Source organism: Perognathus longimembris, chromosome 20 (genome assembly GCF_023159225.1).
Source record: "Perognathus longimembris pacificus isolate PPM17 chromosome 20, ASM2315922v1, whole genome shotgun sequence".
NCBI classification, from domain to species: domain Eukaryota; kingdom Metazoa; phylum Chordata; class Mammalia; order Rodentia; family Heteromyidae; genus Perognathus; species Perognathus longimembris.
The window spans coordinates 6,910,967-6,932,765 of record NC_063180.1 but is presented as its reverse complement, the minus strand read 5'-3'; the positions used below and the strand labels follow the sequence as shown (position 1 = coordinate 6,932,765).

Genomic DNA, 21,799 nt, shown 5'->3' with positions numbered 1-21,799 from the left:
TAACTTGTAATTCTCACTATTCATACTAAGTTTTAAGATTTAAAAATCTTAAGAAAAAAGATATAAAAACTTTTAATTAAAGATAGGTAAACAAATGGATGCTTGGTCTTAGGAATAAATCCCCAGTGAGAGGTAAATATAATATGGTATGTTGTGGTGTGAATAATGGGCAAACATGTTTTATATTATATACGCATTAGTTTTAGAAGACTAGAGCTAATACTGCATTTGACATATAGACTTTGAAATTAGTTTCATAGCATTTATAATTAAGAATCTAACAAAGCATGTAGCTTCACGTTTCTGTCTCGTATGTAACAAGTACAGAATCAAAGATATCTCTTTCTTGAGAATCTTCCATGATAAGAAATTCTAGTGCGGGCTGGGGATATGGCCTAGTGGCAAGAGTGCTTGCCTTGTATACATGAGGCCCTGGGTTCGATTCCCCAGCACCACATATACAGAAAATGGCCAGAAGTGGCGCTGTGGCTCTAGTGGCAGAATGCTAGCCTTGAGCAAAAAGAAGCCAGGGACAGTGCTCAGGCCCTGAGTCCAAGCCCCAGGACTGGCCAAAAAAAAAAAAAAAAAAAATAGAAATTCTAGTGCAACTGTATAGATTACTTAGGGCAAAGTTTTGACTTTCTGAAAATATCTCAATATTTTGATTTATCATAGCTTTGTATTCTAGTGTAATTGTTCTGTTTCATTTTGTTATATTTTTTGTTCTTACATGATAGTAAGCATGCTACCATGTAAGCTATGCCCATTTTACTTTTTACTTCTTATACTCTTCCTTTATTGTGGGGAAAAGTGTCAATTTTCATTTTCCTGCATTTTGACAGGGTATATCAGAGGAATCTGAAATATAGAGAAGTGCTTTAGAAAGAAACAGCAGCAGGTGCAAATATTCAAAGTGAAGAGACAGGAATGCTCTATTTGAGGAATTAATAAAATGATTAATCACAGTGGCTTACACCTCTAATCTCAGTTACTCAGGATGTAAAGATTGGAAGGATCATGATTGTAGGTCATCCTGGGCAAAAACGTTAGCAAACTTCCATTCAGCAAATAATCTGGGCATAGCGCTTCACATCTGAAATCCAACTATGATGTTGGCATAGGTAGGAGTATAGTCTGAGGCTTCCTTTGAGTGGGCAAAGCATGAGACTATTGGGAAAATAATTAAAGCAAAAAAGAGTTGGGGTTCATGGCTTCAGTGGGAGATCACTTGCCTAACAAGTGCCAGGATGACAGTTCAAACCCCAGTACCACTGAAAGAATAAAAGTAAACTTTTAATTTGGCACTAGAGGAGTAAAAGATAACATTTGAGCAACATATGAGATCATGAAGTGTCTTAATCCATAATGAGATTATATATACTTATATAGGACTTATTTATATAACAAACATGAAATTTGTATTTTACACATATCTCTGATTAAAGCATAGCCTATGACTAATAGATTTGCAAATTAAAGACAATAAGAAGATGGTTGGAATAGTGAAGAGTTACTATAAAAAATGTTTGCCTGTAGGGCATAGAGAAAAGTAAGTGCTAGAGGTAATTAGGAGATAAAGTTATTAGAACTGTGGTTCATCATCAGGTATGCTATTAGGTTATGGATACTTTTTGTTCTTGTTGTTTACCTAAATCAATGTAATTATGCATAATTTACGTAGAATAAAATTCAATATCTACTCACAATGAAAACATCAACCAAAAGGAACCTTTTTGCTTTGAGAAAGGTTGTCTGCTAAACACCCTGAAATGTAAAGTAGAACAACAAGGAAAGGTCAGTACACAATCACTTAAATGGTTAAAATGAAAAATTCTTTTGATATCAAATATTGGCAAGGACGTGGAGCAGCATCTTTGTGAGAGGTGGTGTGCATTTGTAATTTCATCACGTGGGAGTCTGAAGCAGGAGATTTGTGAGTTCAGGATTAGCCTGGGCTTTGCACAAAAAGTTTAAGGCCAACATGAGCAACAATAGCAAGATCCTGTTTGTTTCCCTCCTAAAAAGTTTGTAAGAATTTTAAAAGATACAGCCACTTTGTAAAATAGTTTGGCAATTCCTTGTAAAATTAAATACAATTTTAACATGCCATGCAGAAATCACATTTTTAGGTACTTAACCAAAAGAAATGAGAATTGGTCATATAAAACTTTGAACATAAATGTTGAAGGTAGATTTTTCTGTAATACTCCAGACATGGGTTAACTTTTATGTCCATTAGCAAGCTAGTGGAGAAAAATTGCAATATATCTATATAGTAGAACAAGGAAACTTGACTCATAGTGACCAGAAGTATGAGTTGATCAGTTGATGCCTGGAGGTTGAGAACATTGCAGAGGAACACAGAACTTTTTAGGGTGAAAGAAATGTCTTGTTTGTAATGATGGTGGTTACCTAGCTATTACATTTCTTATGACTTAGATTGTCATTGTAAATATATTCATGCACTTGAGCTCTGTCCACAAACTATATTCTGCTTTAGTTTGAGAGAACAGTCTCTATTCACCTGTTTGTTTTTTTAATTAATTTATTTATTAGTTAAACACAAATTTTTTGACGAGGTGTTGTACAAAAAGGGTACAGTTACATAGTAGGGCAGTGTGTACATTTCTTGTGATATCTTACACCCTGTTTTTCTTTCCCTTCCCTAGGTCAGGTAGACATATATAGGATACACAATGTACCAAGAACATATACAGTAGCCATGTGGCCTACGCCCAAGAAAATTTGCCTAGGGCTTGAAATGTAATGTCGATATTAGACAATATGTGGACAACAGTCTTATATAAACGTACATACATAGCTTTTGCGCTATTGTATTCCACTGAGAGGTCAACTTTTTACCTTTATATGTTGAGTAGTTGCTTGGTTTTAGTTACATACTGTTGGGTCGCTGCCCCGATCCTGTGGGAAATACCATTTGACAAGCAGTTTTTGGTTTCACAGACCTGGTCTCTACTGTCTCCGTCTCCCTTTCTTAACAGTCATATGTCAGGGAGATCATGCCCCTTTGTTTTCTGTGTTCTAGGCTTGTCTCGCTCAACATTATTTGTTCAAGTTCTGACCATTTCCCTGCGAATATCAATATTTAACCATTCCTAATCACTATGTAGTATTCCATTGTGTATAGGTACCATATTTTTTGGATCCATTCATCTGTGGAGGGGCATCTGGGTTGTTTCCATATTTTGGCTATTGTGAATTGTGCCGCGTTAAACATGGAAGTCCAAATGTCTTTTTGATACCTTGGGACCTGCTGTTCAGGATAGATGCCTAGGAGTGGTATGGCTGGGTCATAGGGTAGGTTTATATTGAGCTTTTTGAGAAAGCTCCATACTGTTCTCCAAAGTGGTTGTACTAATTTGCACTCCCACCAACAATGGAGAAGGGTTCCTCTTTCCCCGCACCCCCTCCAGCATTTGTTGTTGCCTGAGTTCAGAGTATAGGCCATTCTAACTGGAGTGAGGTGATATCTCAGGGTTGTTTTTATTTGCATTTCCTTTACTACCAGGGATGTTGAACATTTCCTCATATGTTTCTTTGCCATTTTTATTTCTTCTCTTGTGAAGTCTCTCTTTAGCTCCTTTGCCCATTTCCTAATTGGTTTATTGGGCTTGGAGGGACTTAGTTTTTTGAGTTCTCTGTAGATGACAGATATTAGGCCTTTGTCTGTTACTTAGGACCTCAGCTCCCTTGCTAATCCTCTGGGTGTTGGATCTGTCTCTTGGAGAGAGTGGGATATTAAAGCTTCCCACTATGATTGTGTTTGGGTCTCTCTTGTTCTGTAGTTCTGTGAGAATTTGCTTGACATATGTAGGGCCTCTTTTTGTTCGGTGAGTATACATTTATCCCCGTGATGTCTTGGTTCTGGATTTTTTCCTTGTATTAAAATGTAGTGTCCTTCTTTGTCTTTTTGAGTTGATTTTAATGAAAAGTTCAGCTTGTCTGAGATCAGGATGGCTACACCTGCCGTTTTGGTAGGTGCGTTTGCTTGGAAGATCTTGCTCCATCCTTTCATTTGGAGCCTGTTTTTGTCCCTTGCTGTAAGGTGGGTCTCTTGTAGACAACAGATGGCAACTTTTTGTTTGCGGATCCATTCTGCCAGTCTGCTCCTCTTTATCGGAGAGTTTATACCGTTTATATTCAAAGAGATCAAGGATAAGTGTTTTTTCTCCTTCTATTTTCTTGTTGGCCTGTTTTTTCCTCTTTTTTTTTCTTTTTCTTTTTCTTGTCTTTAGTGAGCTGCTCTTTCTGTTGGGCTCTGGCTATTGTAGTTTTTTTGTTTCTGTCTTTGAGTCCTGTATGATTTCTGTTGGGTGGGATTCCCCTCTTAGAATTTGCTGTAGGGCTGGATTTTTATTCACATACTCCTTTAAATCCTCTTTGCTATGGAAAGATCTGTTTTTTCCCTCGAATGTGAACTCCAACTTCACTGGATATTTAATCCTAGGTTGCAAGTTGTTGGCCTGTCTAACTTGGATGGTGTTCTTCCACTCACTTCGCGCTTGGTAGGTTTGTGTGGAGAAGTCTGCTGTTATTCGGATCCTCTTCCCATTGTAGTAAATTTCTTAGCTTTGGCTGCATTCAGAATTTGCTCTTTATTCTTGAGATCTGAAGTCTTGACTATTATGTGCCTTGGCGTGGCTTTTCTGGGGTCTGGCCTGCCAGGTGTCCTATAGGCTTCCGTTACCTGTATGGGGTCCCTTGTGAGATTGGGGAAGTTTTCTGCAATAACTTTATTGAAAATATGATGAAGCCCTCTGCTCTGGTATTCAGCTCCTTCTATTCTAATTATGTGCAGATTATATCTCTTGTCTTTGTCCACTAGTTCCTGGATTAGTCTGCCCTGAAGCTTCACCGTTCCTTGGAGTGTGGTAATTTTCTGGTCCTTGTCGGCTGCATTGTTGTCCAAGAGAGAGATTCTGGCTTCCATATGGTCAATGGTTTGTGCTGTGGATTCAATTGTGGAGTTTATGGATGTCAGAGAGCTATTTCTGGTTGTCAGATCAGCTCTGATCCTGGAAATTTCTTCCTTTAAAGAGTTGTATTTTAAATCTATTTTTTCATGCATTTCACCTCTCAGGATGTTAAGGTCTTCTTTAATGGAGGTTTGCATTGTATCCATTTTTGCTTCCATTTCTTTCTTGGCTTACTGGATGTCCTTCAAGACTTCCACTCTAAACTCCTGGAATTGTTTTCTGATTTTGTTTCTGACGCTTTCCATCATTTCTGTTAACATGGCCTCATTTGATTTTTTTATTCTCCATCACCTCTTCAGTCGTGCTGCTTTTTGGAGCTGGCGAGTTGGCTTGCCCTTTGATGAACTGTGTTATATTTCTTCGTGATTTGCACATCTGGAGATCTGTGGGTGGTTTCCCTGGTTTGGCTTTGTGCTGGTTCCCGCTGGTCGGTCAGTGGGAGCCTTGTGTCCTGGTGTCCTGGCTCTGGGTTTGGGTTTGGGTTTGGCTGTTGAACCTTGCTTCCCAATGGGTGAGCGTGACCTTCTTGGTTGTTGCTGAGGTGGTCACTCTCCCTGCACTTGGGGGCCAGTAGGTTCTGTGTCTTTCTCTGCGGGACAGTGTCCTGCCACTGTGTTGTACTGACCCTTGCATGCCCCTCCTGGGGGTTTGCTGGTTGCTGATTCAGCATGGCATGGTGGCTTATCTCTTCTTTGGTTCTTTTTTCTACTCTGTATCTTGGTTAGAGGAGCTCACCTCTCAGGCAGTTCGCCTTCCTGTGTGGACTGCTCCGGGGCCGGTGTTTTTGAGGGGCGGCCCACCAACTTGTGCGAAATGTGCCAAACTGAGTGGGCACGGGCCGATGGAGAGCTCTGCCCTCCTGTGCAGTTGTGCCTACCAGAGTGGGCTCTGTCACCGGGGGCCCCCGCTCACCTGTGTGCTGTGGGCCCACTACAACGGGCGCTGCCGCTGTGGCCCCTCCCACCTGAGTGGTGTACGCCTACCAGAGCGAGCCCTGGGTTGTTGGGTTGTGCTTGCGCCCTCCCGCGAGTCCGCTGTGGGGGGCAGTATGTGTGGGGTCCAGTGGGATCAACTGTCGGGGCGCAGGTTAGCGCCCTCAGACTGCGCCTCCGCTGCGAGGGGGCCGCGTGATCAGGCCCAGGTGTCCCTGCTGTGCTGGTATTGCCCACCAGCACCTATGATTTTAGTTGTAAAAGTCCGCGAGGTCCGGGCTCCTCGGGTGGGGCTTGCTCTGCCTTTGGCCCCCGGGCCCCTGTTCTGAAAGGGGCAGAGCCGGTGCTGCCAGTTTAGGCTCCTTGGCGGCCTTGGTGCTGCTCTTCCCTTCCCCTGTTAACTCCTGTGTCTTCCCAGAGCCTGATGGGACCTTCCCGCCTGATTTGGGGGTTCTTTGTTCCCTCAGGGTGGGGAGGGGGTGGGAGGGAGATCTAGCTTCTTTGTAGGGTTTGGGTCTCTGATAGCTGTTCTCCCGTTGAGGGAGGGGGTAATGGGGGACTCACTGGTCCTGGATTGTGTGTGTGTCCCACATCGCCATTGGTCCTTCGGGGGTCTGCTTCCATTCTTTTAATGTGAGTGCTGAGGGCAATGATCTTGCCCCTCAGTACTGCCTTAGCTGTGTCCCATAGGTTTCTTTGTGATGTATTTTCATTGTCTTTGTGGCTTATAAATTCGTTGATTTCATCTTTAATTTGGTCTGTGGCCTAAGTATTGGATAACAGTGTGGGGTTTAGCCTCCAAGAATGTGTATAGCCTATGTATTCACTTGTTTTAAATTTCCAACTGCTCCTTTTTCATGGTTCTCATATGTCTTCATGTACATACACAGTTCATTTGTTAGCTAGAATTTGAGGTAGCTTGTATGTTCTGTTTTGGGACCCTCAGTATTCTGAATATTATGTGAATCCTGAAACCCTGTATTCTGAATCTAGTAAGGCTGACTCTGTTTATATTTGAGCTTTCCTTCAGGCAAAAACCTGGAAATGTGTAAATCTCACCCATTAAGGTTTTTTAAGAGTAGAATTTGTTTCTATATGCTTTTGGTTACTTTCCAATGTCATACCATATATACACACAGACACACATCAAAATGAATATGATTAGTATACAAACAATTTTAAAAATTTCTTAAAAGATTGAACCTTGATAAGGATTAGGAAGAGGAGAATCAAACCAGAGGAAACCCCAACAGAAGTAATTGAAAAGAAATGGGGAAGGAGATTTGAAGAAAGAATGGCTTAGACTACCAAAATTTGAAGAAAAATATGCTTATACATATATAAAAGCTCACCAAGTTTCAAATAGAGTTTTTTTTAAAGTTGAAAAATGAGACAAACTTGAAAGCAGCAAGAGCAGTGACTTAATACATACCATGGATCCTTAATAAAATAGGCAGTTTTTTTAGTAGAAACCTTTCAGGAGCAATGTGGCGATAGATTACAAAATACTGAAAGAAAACAGCTGAAAATTCTTTTTTTTTTAATTAAATTTTACTGACAAGGTCATGTGTAGAGGGGGTACAGTTACATAATAAGGTAGTGAGTACATTTCTTGTCATATTTATTATACTCTCCCTCATTTTTCTGTATCCAGTAAAGCTATCCTTCAAAACTGACAGCAGTGCCAGGTGTTATGATACAGATCTATAATACCAGCACTTAGGAGGCTAGAGGCAGGAAGATCTCAAGTTCAGAGCCAGTCTGAGTTACATAGCCAGATCCTATCTCAAAGAAACCTCCAAAAGGGAGAATTGAGGCATATCAGGTATCACCTGAGGGAGATCATTACCAATAGACCTGCTTTAAAACAAATGCTAAAGGTAAATCTTTCAAGTTGAAATGAAAAGACACAGATCAGAGCCATAAAAAATAATGAGCTCTCCCACAAATGTAAACATATGAATAGTTACTATATATTATATATAATACATAATGTATACATATATAGGTATCATAATTTCAGTTCATAACTTTCATAACATGTGCAGATTATAAAACCTATGTTAAAATGTATGTAATATGTAACTCTCACTTGGAACATTTACAATACAGGGCTGGAGGAGGGGCTCAAGTAGTGCTAGGATGCCCTCTACTACTTGAGCTTCTCCTCCTGCCTTTTTGTTCCATTTCTTTTACCAGGGCTGTCCAGGACTGCAACAAACCCCCTATTTAAAAATCTCGTCTTGCCGGGCACTGATAGCTAACGCCTGTAATCCTAGCTACTCTGGAGCCTTAGATCTGAGGATCATGGTTCAAAGACAGCCCAGGCAGGAAAGTCCATGAGACTCTTTATCTCCAGTTAACCACCAGAAAACTGGAAATGCTTCTGTGGCTCAGGTGGTAGAGTGCTAGCCTTGAGCTGAAAAGCTCAGGGACAGTGCCTAAGCCCAGAGTTCTAGCCCCACAACCAACAACAACAAAAAAAAAACCCAAACATTTCTTTCTGTAGAAGAGATGGTAGGTGCATATCACTACACCCCAACTGTCTCTGTTGAGATAGAATCTCAAACTCAAACCTTCTGTGTCTGGCCTGTATCCTTGATCCTCCCCATCTGAGCTTCCTGGGTAGAGACAACAGGCATGAGTGACTGAACCTGGCAAAGGAATAGTTCTGTGAATAATTGAGGATGATATCAATTAAGTATAGATTGTCAAAATTTGCAGATGCCATTTAGCTATAGATTTTTGTCATACAAAAGTGAACTTCAGTTGGATCAAAGAACTCAAAAGCAAGAAATTCTGGGAAAACTTGGAAGTTATAGATAGGAGCACATTTTTTCTGAATAGAACTCCAGATGCCCAGAGGATGGGAGTTAAGAATTGACAAATGGACTATGCCAACTTAAAGAATTTCTGCACAGCAAAAGAACTAATTACCAAAACCAGGTGATAACTCATAGAATAGATTAATATTCAGAATATACAAAGAGCTCTAAATTAAACAGCAAGAGAACAAATAATCCAGTTAATAAATGGGTAACTGAACTTAACAAGTCTTTGAAGGAAAATCCAACTTGCTAATAGATACATGAAAAAATGTTCACTATCTTTAGCAAAAGGAAATGCCAATCAACACCAATTTAAGAGTCTATATTAATTAACCTCAGTCCAAATGGCAGCCATCAAGGAAACAACAAATGCTGGTGATGATGAGGGGGTTATAAAAAAATGAAGATATAAATGTTTCTTAGGAAGATGACAAATTGTCCCTTACTAACATATTAATCACAATGTTCTAATTATTTTCATTTTATTATCCAATTGAGATGTATTAATTGTAAGGTGAGTACAACCTCATTTGTTACAGAAGATTGAGATACTGCACAATGTAGTGATAGAGTGGTTCCCAGGTTGTGCCATATTCATTGCTTAGTAGAGAGAGAACTTGTTGAGACTGATGGTGATGTTTGGGAGATGTGTTGATACAGAAGCAACAAGGTTGGTCAGTTAATATCCTGCCTATTGACCTGTGAAAGCAGTAAGCAATGTCTACCATTATGGTCCCAGTTAGTTGATGACAGACAGTGTCCCCTTTCCCTGGAGACTGGCTGAGTGGCATCATTTGTCATCATCTGTCACTTGCCAACTATTGAAGTCAAATTATATTCCCTATCTCTTCTCCAAAAGTAGATGGACGTAGAAAGTATCCATGAAGAATGTTATGGGAAATTTCATATAAAAAGAAATGTTCGATAAAATGGACACTGATATTTAAGGAAAAAAAACCACTATGAAATACATGTGTCCAAATGAATAAAATGACTATTTTACATTGAGGAGAGCAGTCTAGTCAAAATCCAGTCTAGGCATTAATAATGAGAGGAGGGCTAGAAACATGGCTTATGTGATAGAACACCTGCTTAGCAATCACAAGGTACGGAGTTTAAACTGCACTACCACATAATAATGAAATGAAGTGAATTTTTACATGTAAACTACATACAGTGGGATTTGGAACATTAGCAAGTACTCAGTAAATACTAATATATGACCAAAAAGGACTAGTTTTTGCTGGCATGATTATAGAGGATATTGCATTGATGCAAAGAAACAGTGAACAGTTTTGAACGTTAAAATATTGCTATAATTTTTTAAGCTCACCAAGGATAGTGAAAATGTTACAGAAAACTAATGCTTTCAGCATAGCAACATAAGTATCAAGTTTCATCAGACAAGTGCATAATCTTTTCAAGTGGAACGTTTCCAGGAATTGAGGCCACATAGGATATTTCATCACTAAATTTTGACAAATACAAAAATGAACTGCCAGTATGGAATAATATAAATAATGTGAAGATTCACTCAATAAAATCAAGTCAGAAATTCATTTTGAGAAGACTGGAAACATCCCTGTGCTTAAATAGAAATTCCTACATGAATGCATAGTTAATGGTGAATTAATATCACTTACATCTGTTAATATTAAAAATATATTAGTAGTTCCTAACAAAATACACTTTAAGTTTACATATTTTGCATTATAGACTATAATAGATGACAGCACAATAATCCAGCTGGTACGACAGTTCTTGACACAGAGAAGTATAATTTGACCATTGGTGATTATGTAAGTGTCCACATACGTAAGAACAAAGCTGGAGATTTTAATGCTTGCTTTCATGAAGCAATGAAAGAGTTCTAGTGAAAAATTCCTAGATATGTACCAAGACTTCAAGCCCCAGGACCAGCACCAAAAAAAAAAAAAAAAAAGAGAAAAAACTAAACTAAAAAAAAAATATCATGTTGATGAGTTATAAAGAAATTAGAGCTCTTACATATTAATGGAGAGAGTATGGAAAAATACAAACATTGTAGAAATAATTTTGGCAATTCTTCAAAGAGTGAAGGTGAAATGAACTTATTGTATGACCCAGGTCTCTTGGCATGTACCCAAACAGTTGAAGACATGTGTAGTAGAAAAATCTGTACACAGATATTCACAACAGAAAAAAAATGTTTCACAGATATTCACAATAGGAAAAAAAAATTAAGAATGAATTGTTACCTACTGTAACTTGAGTGAACTTTGAGAATACTGAGTGACAGCAGGAACAAAAAAGCCATCTACTGGGCTGGGGATATGGCCTAGTGGCAAGAGTGCTTGCCTTGTATACATGAGGCCCTGGGCTTGATTCCCCAGTACCACATATACAGAAAACGGCCAGAAGTGGCGCTGTGGCTCAAGTGGCAGAGTGCTAGCCTTGAGCAAAAAGAAGCCAGGGACAGTGTTCAGGCCCTGAGTTCAAGGCCCAGGACTGGCCAAAAAAAAAAAAAAAAAAAGCCAACTACTTATATTAAATGTCCAAAATAAGCAAATTTGTGCTGACAGAAAGTTGCCTTGACTTACTTGGGAGTTGATAAAAAATATTCTTGGAGAATGGTGGCAGTTGTACAACATGATAAATACAGCAAGGTGAACAGAAAAGTACACCTTAAAGCAGTGAATTTATGATATGTAAAATTCATCTAAATGAAAAGTGCTATACAAAAAGTAATGCTGCTGGGCGCCGGTGGTTCATGCCTATAATCCTAGCTACTTGGGGCTGAGATCTGAGAATTGCGGTTCAAAGCTTGGCAGAAAAGTTCATGACTCTTTATTTCCAATTAACTACTAGAAAACCAGAAGTGGTGCTGTAGCTCAAAGTGGTAGTGTCACTAGCCATGAGCTGAAAAGCTCAGGGATAAGGCCCAAGCCGGCCTATAGAGTTCAAGCCCCACAAATGACAGAAAGAAAAAGAAATAAAAAAAAGTAATGTTAGGCTTGTGCAAATAGCATTTTATATATTTTTCAGTATTATCAATGTCCTCCATTCAAAAGATATAATTTGCACTCTGTTTTCAAGCTGTATGTAAAAGTACCTTTCCCCCCCCCCCACACTGTGTTGTATATGATAAAAAATTTTTGGTCTTTACCCATGTTATTTTGAAAGATAATAACCTAGTAAAGAGTGTGATGTCTAAAAGATAGGAAAGAAAGAAGGAAAAGAGGAAGGACACATATATTTTATTAATTATAATAAATTTATAGAAAAACAATATAAATATTTATATATAAATATATATTTATAATTTATTATACGAAACACCATTTATGTTTCTTTAACTGTGAACTTTGATCCTTATCCATTAGGTAAAGGTCTTTTCCTCATGCTTTTTAAAAAATTTTTATTTTCTATTTTGGGTCTACTTTTAGATTTTTGGTGTTTAGCTGGAGATGAGTCAGATCTATCTTCAAACCTAGGCTGGCATTGAATTCAAAATCCTACCTAAGCTTTCAGTGCTAAGATTAATGGCAGGTACCACCACATCCAGCTTTTATTTGACTTTTTGAACTAAATCCTACTACACAGCCCAGCCACTAACTTCTGGTCCTCCTGCCTCAGCTTCTCAAGGGCTGGATTATAGGCATGGACCACCATGGCCAACCAGGAAAGCTTTGTATTTGTATTACTATTTGTGTGTGCGTGTGCTTGAGTGTGTGCGCCCACACATGCATGCCTGAACTGAGCCTTGAACTCAGGGCCAGGAAGCTATTGCTTAGCTTTTCCTCTCAAGACTAGCATTCTACCACTTGTACCCCAGTTCCACTTCTGGCTTTTGGGTGGTTAATTGGGTCTCACTTTCCTGCCCAGGCTGGTTTTGAACTGGGATCCTCAGATCTCAGCCTCCTGAGTAGCTAGGATTATAAGCATGGTGCCTGGCTGACATTGAACTCCAGGAAAAAGAAGTCACAAATGGCCCCTCAAACACACAAACGTTTACTATAGTGCATTTTGGAGAAGGCTATATATAAATATGAAATAATATCTATTAAAATTGGTTTAATTACACCTGTAATCCTAGCTACTCAGGAAGCTGAGCTCTGTAGATCTCGGTTTGAAGCCAGCCCAGGCAGAAAAGTTCATGAGACTCTTATCTCCAGTAAACTATTCAAAAAAGCCAGAAGTGACACTGTGGTTCAAGTGGTAGAGCACTAGCTTTGAACAAAAGAACTCCAAGAACAGCGCTTGGGCTCAGAGTTCAAGCCCCAGTACTGGCAAAAACTACAAAAACAAACAAACAGCAACCACCAAAAAAACAACCCAGCACCAAACTCTCAGATCACTCCCAACCCTCTCACCCCCACCCAGTAACTTGTTCATGTTCAGTCCCAAAGAAACACTGCTAACAACTCAGGAACTCCTCTAGAGACAAACTGAGAAACTGACCAACTCACTTTTTCTTTTAGTTTTTTAAAAAATTAATAATATATTTTTACTATGAATGTTATAGCAATACTTCATTTTCATGGTTTAAATTAAATCCATGGTTTAATCTTGAAGCTAATAGTATCTAACTGGCATCATTAATAAGGACGTTTAAGATTCTTAGTGCGTATTCTTCCTAAGATACATCCAGCTTAACACTTGTATTTGGATAATGTAAATGGACATATATTTCTTTTTTTTTCTTTTTGCTAGTTCTGGGGCTTGAACTCAGAGCCTAGGCAAGGTCTCTGAGCTTCTTTTGCTCAGGGATAGCACTCTACCACTTCAGTCAAGGCGCCAATTCCAGCTTCTTTTTTTCTGTTTATGTGGTGCTGAGGAATTGAACCCATGGCTTCATGCATGCTAGGCAAGCACTCTACCACTAAGCCACATTCCCAGCCCCGGATTTATATTTCTTACATCAGAATGTTTTACAGTATTTCATAGGGGAACTGAATGATGAAGTTAGGCTTTGGGTAGATGAATTCATCTCTGACCTTTTTCTAGGAAACAGGAAGAAAAAAAATCACTACATTAATGGATGGATAGGTAGGTAAATGAGTGGATAGATACTGTCAGCAACTATGTTAAGCAGAGGTAAAACCTAGCTACTTACTGGCAGTGAGATACATAGCATCTCTTAACCTGCTAATAATAATAAGTCAGCCATTTACCAGATATGTCCTTGTAATAAATGGTTTTTGGTGAATATTTTATTATTATTATAAAGGTGATGTACAGAGGGGTTATGTAAGTCAGGTAATGAGCACATTTCTTTTTTGTGTATTTAATTTATTGCTGTATCAAATTAAATGTTCTAGTCAAATTTCTAATTTCAGGATGCCAATCGTTTTGAATTTCTGAAAATGGAGCAAGGGTTCTCAATGAGACAAGCTGAAAAAAATATATTTATGGTTTTCAGTTTGTGTAATCATTCAAGTATTAATATTCAGTTTAAAAATAACTTCTACTTCGCAGAAAGTTAAAATGAATTTTAGTGCCTAGAGATATTTACTTTCCCAATGCATTAAAGATATTTGAAATTTAAAGTAATTTTTAAAACAATTTACCATATTGTTATTATAGTGGTGATCTACACTCTACACAGGGGTTACATTTACACGAGTCAGGTAATGCGTATATTTTCTTTCATACACTGTCTTCTGTTCCCTTCATTCTCTCCCAGACCCTCCCTCTCATCTCCACCCACAAGTTGTACAGTCCACTTTTATCGATGTCCATTGTGCTCCACTGCTGCTCTTTATAGTTTGTTTTGACTTCTTGTGAGCTTCCAGGTTATGGGAAAAAATGCTTCTGTGAACTTCAAGGGAAACAGATTGATTTCTCATAGTGTTCGTATTGGCCAGAGTAGGAACAATTGTGGGGAAAAAAATCAACAGTCATGACCCAATTTTTATCCATCTTTTTTATTAGCTAAATGTGAAATTAATAAAAATAATGAAAGCATCCCTGACTTTAAATTTGAGTCCACCCTTTATGAGCTCATATGCTAAGTTTCAGTGCCTAAGTCTACACATGTATGGGAAGGAAATAATAATGTCCCATAATAGGAAAGCTTTGCCAACTAAACAGACAACTATTTCAAGTTTCCAACTTATTGTCTGGCATGAAGTAATCTAGGTAGTAACTGTGTGTATGTAAGTACTTTAAATTTATTTTTAATTGAAAGAAAGAGTGCAATTTGGTATAAATATAAATAGAATAAAATTTCAAAATAGAATGTAAATTTCTTGATGTTTACTCTAATGTCTACATGCTAGGGATAAATAATTTTATTCTGTGAAAGTTATTGAAATCTTTCTGGAGATGTCCTTGTTATCTCATCTATATCTATCTATCTTTCACATATCTATCTGTAATGTACCTTTGTTTCACATCTGTATGCATTTTTAATACATACTACACACGTGTGTGTGCATGTGTAGCAATTATTTTATATAAAATACTCTGCAACTTGGTTTGTTTATTTAGTAATAGGGGATATCTTTATTTATTTTTTAATAATAATTACTTATTTATTGTCAAAGTAATGTACAGAGGGGTTACAGTTTCATACGTTAGGCCATGGGTACATTTCTTGTACTGTTTGTTACCTCCTCCCTCATGCCCTCCTCCTCCCATCCCCTTTCACTCTCCCCCCCCCCCATGAGTTGTTCAGTTGGTTTACACCAAATGGTTTTGCAAGCATTGCTTTTAGAGTTGTTTGTCTTTTTATCCGTTTTCTCTCGATTTTGATATTCTCTTTTACTTCCCTAGTTCTAATACCAGTATATACAGTATCCAGGGTACTCAGATGAGATACAGTGATAGCACGGGGACAACCACAGGAAGAGGATACAAGAAGATCATCAAGAAAAGAAGCTACACTTTCACATGTCATGTTGAAAGTAATTACAACAGTGATATAACAGTCGTTTCCATAACATGGAGTTCATTTCACTTAGAGTCATCTTATGCATTCATAAGGGGATAGCTATTGGGCTCTTGTGATCCTCTGTTCTGACTAGCCTAAACCTGTGTTAATTATTCCCTATGAGGAAAACCACACAGTCCATGTTTCTTTGGGTCTGGCTCACTTCACTTAGTATAATTTTTTCCAAGTCCTTCCATTTCCTTACATATGGGGCAATGTCATTCTTTCTGATAGAGGTATAGAATTCCATTGTGTATATGTACCACATTTTCCTGATCCATTCGTCTACTGAGGGGCATCTGGGTTGGTTCCATATTTTAGCTATGACAATTTGTGCTGCGATGAACATTGTTAAACTGATGGCTTTAGTGTGTTCTTGTTTGTGGTCTTTTGGGTAGGTGCCCAAAAGTGGGGCTGCTGGTTCATAGGGGAACTCTATTTTTAGCCTTCTGAGGAATCTCCATACTGCTTTCCAAAGTGGCTGAACCAGTTTACATTCCCACCAACAATGTAGTAGGGTTCCCTTTTGGCCACATCCCTTCCAACATTTGTTATTGTTAGTTTTCTTGATAATGGACATTCTTACTGGGGTGAGGTGGAATCTCAGTGTTATTTTGATTTGCATTTCTTGTATGGCCAGTGATGTAGAGCACTTTTTCATATGTCTCTTGGCCATTCTCATTTCCTCATCAGAGAAGTCTCTTTTTAAGTCTTTAGCCCACTTGTTGAGGGGGCTGTTGATTCTTTGAGGTTTTGTTTTGGAGGAATTTAAGTTTTTTAGTTCTGCATATATTTTAAATATGAGGCCATTGTCCGTTGAATGGCCGGTAAAGATCTTTTCCCAATGTGTGGGCTTTCTGTTTATATTGGAAGTTATGTCCTTTGCCCGGCAGAAGCTCTGCAGTTTGATGCAGTCCCATTTGTCTAACCTCTCTTTGATTTGTTGCAATTCTGGGCCTTTATTAAGGAATATTTGTCCTGTGACAAGGAGCCCAAGTGTTTCTCCTACTCCTTCTTGTAGTGTTTTTGGGGTATCTGTTTTTATTTCGAGGTCTTTGATCCATTTGGAATTGATTTTGGTGCAGGGTGATATGTAAGGATCTAGTTTTAGTCTGTTGCAAGTGTTGAACCAGTTTTGCCGGCAGCATTTGTTAAAGAGGCTGTCTTTCTTCCATCCTATTTTTTTAGCTCAGCTCTAGTAGCTTTTGAGTAGAGTCTATGGGGTTCTTTAGGTATAGGATCATGTCATCTGTGAAGAGAGAAAGTTTAACTTCATCTTTTCTTATTTGGATCCCCTTTATGTTTTCTTCTTGCCTAATTGCTCTGCCTAGGAAATCTAATACTATGTTGAAGAGGAGAGGAGAGAGTGGACATCCCTGTCTTGCTCCTGATTTTAAAGGGAATGGCTTTAGCTTTTCACCGTTTAGGATTATGCTTGCCGTTGGTTTGTCATAGACTGCCTTTATTATATTCAAGAATGTTCCCTAGAATCCCAGTTTTTCCAGGGCTTTTAGCATAAATGGGTGCTGGATTTTATCAAATGCCTTTTCCACATCTAGAAATATAACCATGTGATTCTTTACCTTGCTCTGGTTGATGTGGTGGATTACATTAATGACTTGCATGTATTGAACCAACTTTGCATCCCTGGGATGAATCCAGTTTGATCATGGTGTATGATTCTTTTGATGACCTGTTGAAGTCAATTGGCCAGAATTTTGTTGAGAATTTTTGCATCAATCTTCATCAGAGAAATCAGTCTATAGTTTTCTTTCCTTGATGGGTCCCTGCCGGGTTTGGGATGAGGGTTATACTGGCATCATAGAATGTGTTTGGTAGCGAACTTTCACTTTGAATTTCATTGAAGAGTTTGAGAAATATTGGTGTGATTTCTGTTTTGAAGGCCTTGTAGAATTCTGCTGTGAATCAGTCTGGACCTGGGCTTTTCTTGGATGGGAGATCTCTTATTGCAGTTTCTATTTCAATGCTGGATATGGGACTGTTTAGAAGATTGAAATCTTCATGGTTGAGTTTGGGGATACCAATTTTTGCTAGGAAATCGTCCATTTCTCCCAGGTTCTCGAATTTGTTGGCGTAAAGGTTTGCAAAATAGTCCCTTATTGTGTCCTGAATTTGGGTTGTTTCTGTGGTGATGTTACCTGTTTCATCTCTGATCTTGTTTATTTGAGTGTGCTGCCTTTGTTTTTTTGTCAGATTTGCTAGGGGGTCTATCTATCTTGTTAATTTTTTCAAAGAACCAACTCTGTTTTGTTGATTCTTTCGATGGTTTGTTTTTTTACTCATTTAATTCTGATTTGATTTTAATTATTTGCTTCCGTCTATTGGCTTGGGGTTTGTCTTGTTCTCTTTCAAGGAACTTAAGGTGCTTCTTTAAGTTGTTGAATTACTGTTTCTCCAGTTTGTTGATGTAGGCACTCAGAGATAGAAATTTTCCTCTGAGTACTGCCTTTGCTGTGTTCCAAAGAAGCTGGTACTTTGTGTGCTCATCTTGGTTTATTTCCATAAACATTTGAATTTCTTCAGTGACCCAAGGATGGTTCAGCAATCTGTTGTTTAGTCTCCATGAATTGTAAGATTTTCTGTGGTGGCTGTTTGAGTTGAGCTCTAATTTTATTCCATTGTGGTCTGAGAGATTGCAGGGAATAATTTGATGCAGTTGTTCAGTTCTTAGGTTTCTTTGCTCAATTTTTGGCGTGTTGATCTATCCAGAGGTGATACTGGAGTGTTAAAGTCTCCAACTGTCAATGTGTTTGGGTCTATGAGTGTTTTTAAGAGTCCGTAGTGTTTGTTTGATGAAGTTGGGTGCTCCTGTATTTGGGGTGTAGATAATTAGGATGGTCTCCTGTAGGAGAGATCCCTTTATTAGTATGTAGTAACCTTCTTTGTCTCTTCTTACCATTTTTAATTTGAAGTCAGTTTTATCTGATACTAGGATTGCAACGCCAGCCTGCTTATGGGGGCCATTTGCTTGATTTTATTTCAGCCTTTCACTTTTATAAGATGTTTGCTTTTGCTGGATGGATGTGTCTCTTGGAGGCAGCAGAAAGATGGGTCTTGATTTTTCATCCAACTTATGAGCCTCTGTCATTTAATTGGAGAATTAAGTCCATTCATGTTGAGAATTAGGATTGAGAGATGATTGTTTGTTCCTTTCATTATAGCTATCTTGTTAAAAGCTATGTCTTCCCAATTCTTTTTTTTTTTTTTGCCAGTCCTGGGCTTGGACTCAGGGCCTGAGCACTGTCCCTGGCTTCTTTTTGCTCAAGGCTAGCACTCTGCCACTTGAGCCACAGCGCCACTTCTGGCCATTTTCTGTATATGTGGTGCTGGGGAATTGAACCCAGGGCCTCATGTATACGAGGCAAGCTCTCTCGCCACTAGGCCATATCCCCAGCCCCTCTTCCCAATTCTTGATCTAATATTCTGGTTTTCTATTTAGGGTTCATTTCTCTGTATTGTGATTTTGATTATTTTCTATGTGTAGCACATCCTTGAGGATTTTCTGTAAATCTGGTTTGGTGGAGATATATTGTTTCAGATTTTCCTTACTGTGGAAGACTTTCATTTGACTTTCAGCTATGAATGAGAGTTTAGCTGGGTACATTATTCTTGACTGATAGTTTTTTTTCTTTAGGGTGTGGCATACCTCATTTCAGGCTCTCCTTGCTTTCATGGTCTCTGCTGAGAAGTCTGGGGTAATTCTGATTGGTTTTCCTTTATATATGGTTACTTTCTTCTCCCTAGCAGTTTTAAGGATTCTTTCCTTGGACTCTTGATCCTGTTTTGATCACAGTGTGTTCAGTGGGATGTCCTATTCTTGTCTGGTGGGTTTGGGGTTCTGAATGCTTCTTGTAATTGGATAGGCCTATCCTATCCTTCTGGATATTGGGGGAGTTCTCAGCTAATATTCTGTTAAATAAGGTGCCTATTCCATTGACTTCTTTTTCTAGGTTTTCCTCGATACCTATTAGCCTTAAATTGGGCTTCCTGATTGTATCTTGGAGCTCCTGGAGTGATCTGTTTTGCCTATTGGATTGGTTTTGTATTGTTTTTTGTTCTTTATCCATAGTTTCTAGGGAATCTTCAGTTTCTGAGATTTGATCCTCTGCTTCATCTAGTCTGCTCTGTAGGCTAGCTACTTGATTTCTAATCTCCCTTCCTTCTGACTGGTCTTTCTTGTTGGCTTCCATGTCTTTGCTATAATTTTCTCTTCCGTCCTATATGGCTTTCTTTACTTAATTTGGTTCTGAGTGCTGTTTCTCAAATCTTTTAGCTGGGTAGCTATCTTTTCATTGGACTCTTGAAGTTCATTTATCTTTCTCTTCATGGATGCCATGAAATCATCTCTTAATTTTTGGTTCACCTCCTCACGCTCTAGAGTAGTTGTCTGAAGAGATTTAACTTTTCATTTAACATTTTTATCAGTAGACTTTGTAGAGCATTTTGAGGGTTCTCTTCTAGGTCTTTAGTTGACCACTCTCCTTCCTGCTTGTTTTGCGTGGAAGATGAGATTCCCTTGTTTGCCATCTTTCTTGTGCTTCTTCTGCCCATTTGGATTGGAAATTCCAATCTACAAGCACCTGTGAGCTCCATTTAAGACCCAAAGCGGACCTTACCAAGCACTGTTGTGTAAGTCTTAGAAGTTCACAATTATATACAGATACCTTCCCTCTCTTTTTTGTATATAAAAGCAAATTTAGTGTCCCCAAAGAATACAATTTTAATATAACAACCAACCCTGAGCCCTCTATTCAGTAGTTACTTACTTACCGTTATAACCCTATGAGCAATTTTTCTTCTTATATTTAGTTCTTTTTGGACTGGTGGGATTTCTCTATGAACCCCTTTGACTCACTCGGATTAAGCATGGATACCTCTCTGTCCGATACCAGGGGTTAATGGAGTCTGGAGGTTCTGGAGTAAATTTAGGCGGGTGAGTGAGGGGTAGTGAAGAGAATAGAGTAGAATGAATGGGAGATGATGATTTTGGTTTAGTTTCAGTGAAGTGGAAATGTGGAGAAGAGTAGAATTGGTAGAAAGAATGAGGTTAAAATGATAGAGAATGGAGAGTCAACAGAAAAGAGTGAAGGTGTTAGTCAACGGAAAGTAATTTTAAAGAAAGAAAATGTGAAAAAGAGAAACAGAAAAATAACAGGAAAACAAACACACTAAAAAAAATTACAAAAAAATCCCAATATACCAAATAAAAAACAGAAAACAAATAACTCAAAAAATGAAAAATAAAAAAGTTTTAAAAATGTTTTTAAAAATTGAGTTTTCCTTGTTTGGGTGGGCTCTATCCAGTCTCTGGTTCCCTTGCAGTCTATTTTCCTGCTGCTTGGCTGTTTGATTTGCTCTCAGCTTGCAGGGATGGATCTGCTCTGACTCTCCTTCCCTGTTAGTTAAATCCTGGGGCTCTGTGGTTTGCACAGCTTGCACGTAGGACTTGGTTGTCTTCTGTAGTTGGGGAACGCTGAACAGTCTGGGGAATCGTGGCTCCTCCCGTCTGCTTTGGGGCCGCTGCCTTTAATGCCTGGCTCTGAATAGGCTGTGGACTCAGCAAGCCGGGGCGCCTCAGGCCTGGTTTACCTGGCTGAGGGCCGCTGTGGAATTCAGCTTGGTTTCCTGGTGGGCGTTTGGGAGTTGAGCGTTCTCTGTAAAGGGGCCGTTTATCTCTCTCAGGAACTGTTTACTCTCCTGTCTGGCTGCTTTCGGTTTGATTTTAGAATTTCCGGCTGCTGGATAGTTGGCAGCTGCAGGTGGGCCACCTCTGGCTGTTTACCTGAGTCTATGAGCCTCCTGCCTGGGCAGTGGGATGTTCTCCTGGGTGGGGCTGGCTCTCACCGTTCAGTCACTTTTGCCCTTTTCAAAGACGGTCCCTTCGTTCTCACTTTCCCTAGGCCTGCTTTAGTTCCAGCCTGCTCTGGCCGGGTCTATGCCAGAGTCAAAGATGGCGTTTTGCTCAGGCGGTGCGGGGAGGGCTAGCTTCCAGATGCTGTTCTGTGGGCACAAGTGAGAATGTCTTTCGTGGGGTACTCACACTTTCTCTGCAGTTTCGGCCCGTCCATTCTCAGCCTGCCATCCGTGTCTGTCTGCTGCCGTCTGGAG

The 21,799-nt window shown here is 39.1% G+C and overlaps 1 protein-coding gene across 2 annotated transcripts in view; it reads left to right on the top strand.

Annotated features, from left to right (window-relative positions):
* Ptpn4 (protein tyrosine phosphatase non-receptor type 4) overlaps positions 1-21,799 on the top strand; it is a 108,713-nt gene that overhangs the window by 17,060 nt on the left and 69,854 nt on the right. The gene's annotated exons all lie outside the window — the stretch shown is intronic.